Here is a 6,000-nt window from a genome sequence, read left to right on the forward strand (position 1 = left end):
GGATGTTATCACATTGTGTTTTATCCTTGAAAAAGAACGCTGCGACGTTCGAAATGCATTGGATGGGTCTTTTGCCACATTAAAGTGCCCTTTTAATCATTTTTTTGTCCTGGTTTCTTCCTGCTCCGTTTGTGCTGGTGCGCTTTTTGGTCTCCCTTTTCCCTGTATTGCATTGAGTAGCTGCACAGCCTGACTGCCTGCCCTACCAGGATGTGAGTATTTGCATATTTTTCAGGGGAACCTGCCGATGAGACATATGGTGAGTGGGTTGCACCACACACCACCTGTCTTCAGGAGGATAGTACCCATTATATGACACAATAGGTACTATATCAATTGTTAGTACCTCTGGTACAGTGGTCTGGCTTATTATCATTTTGAGATATACCTGCATTTGAGCGCTTCAGCTATTTTCCATATTGAATCTTGATAAGTACTGTATAGTAAAATCTATTTCCATTATATAATGGCTGTCGATCTTAGTATCTTTAAAAGGGAGTGTGGTACGGTACATAGCATACATGCATAATTTATGTAAATCTCTAACTGACGTTGCTAATTTCTGTTCTACAGTATGTGACTGATATATGACTGGCAGGACTTGTCTGTTTATCGAAATTGTATGTTGCGATTGAAAGCCTCCAAGCCCTCGGAAAAAGTCCTGGAATTCCAAAATGAGTGACTCATATCTAGATTCAGTGCAATGCTGTAACAGAGAAAGTCATGTCACCCTGTACTATGTTATAACCACATTCCTATAGTCCATGACTGGTTTTCTAGTGAGTTGGGGCTGCCTGAGCCAGCAGGGCACAGGTGCACTGCAGCTTACTGATGAGAAAGCTTTGACCTTGTAACCTTCGAGCTTCCCCCCATCTTTCTCCAGCCTTAACCTCCCCCCACCCCCACATTCACCCGCGGGTTATATTAAATCACATGACACAGAGCTGGAGGTAAAACAGCCACAGCATTTATTAAATATAATTGAACAGTTAACATTGTACAACCAACTTTATCCTGCCAGAGTACCCGACCTGTTACTCGGCCATTGATGCACCACTGTGGCCCCCCTCGACCCCACTAGGTACCGCCCAGCATTCTGGCTTCTCCAAAATGACCAACCATATGAGGGGGCTCCCTGTGCCCACCACTCAGTGGATATGCTTTCTCTCTCCCAATTGCTGATAATAAGCTCATCTTGAAGAACCCCCCATTCTACCAGGGTTTGCTCCCTCAAAATGTATCAACATTTCCGCCACAACTGGGGCTATATAATCCCTTAAATTAGGCCCGGTGCCTTTGGCTCCCTAATCACATTTTCAACTGCATCTTGCAACATCCCATCTGCTAAACAGACTTCCCATTGCCTGACTCAAAATCTCGACCTCCCAATTGCTAAACAGACTTCACAATTGCTTTATTTATCTTCCTTCTGCTCTGAATTACTTTTATGTCCAGAGCACCCCCCATACTTTTCTGAAAACAATTGCAGACCGAATTTACCTTAAAACACCTTGAAATGGACCAGCTACTGCACCAGATCCCTCCGAATAGAAAGGATTACATGGAGTGACGGAACCACAACCACACCGTTACGCCTCAATTGAACCAAAGTTTCCAGTGGAGGCGTCTTATCCTACCAAAAATTAGCAGTTCCAGCAACAAATGACCCCACGTCATGAGAGCTTAACCCACTAAAACAATTTTCCTTGGTCCATAATGAAACCATAGATGTTTTCCATAAGGGAAAACCCCAGTCCATTTCACTGCACATTCACATGTGAATTGCCCCCACTATCTTAATGTTTGCAGCCGAGCGACTTCAAATAAACATAACATACAGTATAAACATTGCTAACACTGGTCCTCCAACCTTACAACCGCACATAACTCTGGAAGTAATTGGATGTTCATTGACCCAAACATCTCCCCCCGGCCCAGAGCAGGCTGCCTCCATCGCCACCCGAAAGGAATACGTATCTATTTCCCCAAATCCATGTGCTCCAGACAACCTCTGAAACTGGAACCTGGATACCGGTCCCCATACTCATGCATCAAAAATGACCTGACCCTGCAGGTCTCCCTTGTAATAATACCCCCACTCACTTTATCGGACAGATAACACTATCCCATAAACCATACAACTTTACCCACTGACCGTTTCCCAACTGATCCATCTTGGCAATCAGGACCTGCCTGACTTCCAAAATGACACCTTCCCCCCTGCAGACCACCTCCTTTATTCAAGTCACACACTACTCCATCACCCTCAGTGCCCTAAAAAATGCAAACACAAATGCCAAGCTGAACAACTCCCCTGGAACTGTGACAAGCGATGGTATTGGCAATGCAGCTATCATAATAAAGGTTAAGCCTAGTCATTGCCCCTATCTGCCTACATGGATACCCCAGTTTTGGCTGAGATATCCATCTACAATGGCCTACATATATTTTTCAGTTTGTGTGTAAACCTTTATTTTGTGTAAAATGTGATGCAGGTATTTCTTTGTCTCCTTTGTGTTCGCGGCTGGTAAGTCACTTATCTAGCTTGCACACAAAGGAATCTAGGTTGGGGGGCATGGTGGCATGCTTGGGAGCATTGTGAGTGTGGGGATGGGTGGTAATCAGCTCTGAGGAACATTGGCTTTGAGTGGAGACTTTGAGGCGCCTATCTCTGCGGGAGATATCCTGCCAGCTGTTGGAATCGTGGCAGGGTATTAGCCCCGTAAGTGTTCTTCACATTGGTTAGTTTGAAATCCCTGCTCTCCTTAAGCCTATCCCTGTGGGCTGTCCATACAGCATGTTCACCAGCCATGGCCGAGATTGGTTCATCCTCTGATGGACCGATCTAGGCTGTGGCTGGTGACCAGGTGGTTGGGAGCAATAGAGCCCTCGCTCTCTGATTGGCCAGCGCATAGCATTCATGCTCTCATTGGTCAACCGCTCCCCCCTACCATTTCAGATGGGAGCCAAGGTCTATGAAAAGAGCTGGCAGTTGCAGTTCCAGAGTTAACTCTGGAGTCAGCATGGACTCCAACTAAGTGGTGTGATCCGAGGGCTTTGCCGGAGACACCCACAACGAGGCATGGTGCCAATCCGAACAGGAGATTCAAAATTGCTATTTCGCAAATAACATCACAGAGGTCTTGAGGGACCAGAACTCTGCAGGACATGGAAGACAACCTGGGTAAGCTTGTTGAAGTGGCGCAGAACATCTAGTTAGCTATGTTACTCCCCCACCCCCCATAAATTCCTGTTTTGGGGAGTTTGACCTCTTTTTGTGTATTGTTTTGTGTTTGAAGACTCTGGTTGAAATTATCCCACTTCTTTTAACTCCTTCGTCCTGTCTGGTGCTATGATCCTGGTGACTTGTCCTGGTCTCTGGTGAAAGGCTTTTTACGGTAGCGCTGGGATCACCAGGTATAGGGCTGAACAATTCATGGGTAGTTCGGACTGGATAGGTCTCAATTTTTCACATCGCAGAATGAAGTGTTACAGGTACTCCATACTCAATCAGGGTTAGAGAGACCTGGTCTGGTAAAAAGCCCAGCTGCAGGTATCCCTCGTGGAGCCCGAGGTGGTGCGAGTCCCAGCTCTTGTAATGGATACTTTGTCATCCAACTTGGGGGACGAGGGGGCCGACCCAGTACCAGTGCTGACCTCGAACCGGCGTACTTGATCATGGTAACTTTGGCCACTCTAGGAGAGACATTTTTTTTCAATCTCATCTACTATGTAAGAGTTTGCATAGACAAAACCCCCTTTCTCTTCCCTCCTGCCCCCATTACTTAGAGCATAGTGTTAACGATAACACCCGTTAGGGATAATGACATGCAAAAGAGGCATTATGCTGACATCGCTGTCCCTTACAGTCTGTTAAAGACTTAACGTTACGGTTTTGAAGTTATGGAGAAAGAAAGCGAGGAAGGGTGAGGGAGGGAGGTTATTTCCCGGCTATCTCAGGTCTGCTCTACCTCTTTCTTCATGGGAGTAACAGTAAGACCTCCATAACATCATGTTTTTGGAAGATTATGCTATATTATGCTACAATGTGACGTTGAGCCTGTGCGAATGATATGTAGAATGGCCATTCTTTTCGCATATAAATAGCTTTAAAGAAATACATCTTAATATATAAAATCGAAAGGTTAGTGCTAGTTGCGGTGAATCTGATTGGTCCTCAGCCTCTGGCCAATCAGATTGGTGGCTCTGACGTCACCCAACTGCCACTCTCTTCCCCCTCGGCCACACACACACACACACACACACACACACACACACACACACACACACACACACACACACACACACACACACACACACACACACTGTACTCTCCCCCCTCCCCCCCATCACACTCACCCTCACGTGCGCCGCCCTGCACCGGTTCCCGGACGGAGGGGAAGGCGGGGCGCGGCCCTCCTGCCCCAGCCGCCAATGCTCACTTCTCTCCCTCCCCGGTGCTCACTTCTCTCCCTCCCCGGCGCTCACTTCTCTCCCTCCCCGGCGCTCAAATCCCTCCCTCCCGGCGGGGGGACAGGCAGTAGGCAAGCAGCCTCCGGAAGGACCCCCTTCCCCCCACCCCCCCGCACCCTCCTATACTGCTCCCCGGTGTCTCCCTCGCCTATACCGCTCACCTCTCTCTCTCCCTCTCCTCTTTGTTCCTCTCACTCCAAAGCCAGCTCTGCACGTTCGCACCGGCACATCCCCATCCCTGGCGAATCTGCGGCTCCGGTTGAAACTGCGTCACTAGGAGATGGGGATTTTCCCCCCCCCCCCCGCCTTTTTGTGTGCTGAGGTGATCAGAAAAATGGCGCCAGAGTGGGTAAGATGGCGGCGCACAGCGGACAGGCGGGGGGTGGTATTCAGTCAGGAGAGAGGGGGGGGGAAGTCAGTCAGGAGAGAGAGGGGGGGGAGTCAGTCAGGAGAGAGGGGGGGGAGTCAGTCAGGAGAGGGGGGGGGGAGTCAGTCAGGAGAGGGGGGGGAGTCAGTCAGGAGAGGGGGGGGAGTCAGTCAGGAGAGAGAGGGGGGGGAGTCAGGAGAGAGAGGAGGGGGGAGTCAGGAGAGAGAGAGGGGGGAGTCAGTCAGGAGAGGGGGGGGAGTCAGTCAGGAGAGGGGGGGAGTCAGTCAGGAGAGGGGGGGAGTCAGTCAGGAGAGAGAGGGTGGGGAGTCAGGAGAGAGAGAGGGGGGGGAGTCAGTCAGGAGAGAGAGGGGGGGAGTCAGTCAGGAGAGAGAGGGGGGGGAGTCAGTCAGGAGAGGGGGGGGGAGTCAGTCAGGAGAGGGGCGGGAGTCAGTCAGGAGAGAGAGGGGGGGAGTCAGGAGAGAGAGAGGGGGGAGTCAGTCAGGAGAGAGAGAGGGGGGAGTCAGTCAGGAGAGAGAGGGGTGGGGAGTCAGGAGAGAGAGAGGGGGGGAGTCAGTCAGGAGAGAGAGGGGGGGAGTCAGTCAGGAGAGAGAGGGGGGGAGTCAGGAGAGAAAGGAGAGGGGGGGGAGTCAGTCAGGAGAGAGAGGGGGGAGTCAGTCAGGAGAGAGAGGGGGGAGTCAGTCAGGAGAGAGAGGGGGGGAGTCAGTCAGGAGAGAGAGGGGGGGGAGTCAGTCAGGAGAGAGAGGGGGGAGTCAGTCAGGAGAGAGAGGGGGGGAGTCAGTCAGGAGAGAGAGGGGGGGAGTCAGTCAGGAGAGAGAGGGGGGGGGAAATCAGTCAGGAGAGAGAGGGGGGGGAGTCAGTCAGGAGAGAGAGGGGGGGTCAGGAGAGAGGGGGGAGTCAGGAGAGAGGGGGGGAGTCAGGAAGAGAGGGGGGGAGGGAGTCAGGAGAGAGGGAGTCAGGAGAGAAGGGGGGGAAGGGAGTCAGGAGAGAAGGGGGGGAAGGGAGTCAGGAGAGAGGGGGGGAAGGGAGTCAGGAGAGAGAGTGGGGGAAGGGAGTCAGGAGAGAGGGAGTCAGGAGAAAAGGGGGGGGAAGCCTGGGCAACGCCAGGTATATCAGCTAGTCTTCTTTAATATATAAAATCG

This window comes from Ascaphus truei, unplaced genomic scaffold (assembly GCF_040206685.1).
Source record: "Ascaphus truei isolate aAscTru1 unplaced genomic scaffold, aAscTru1.hap1 HAP1_SCAFFOLD_790, whole genome shotgun sequence".
Taxonomy (NCBI): domain Eukaryota; kingdom Metazoa; phylum Chordata; class Amphibia; order Anura; family Ascaphidae; genus Ascaphus; species Ascaphus truei.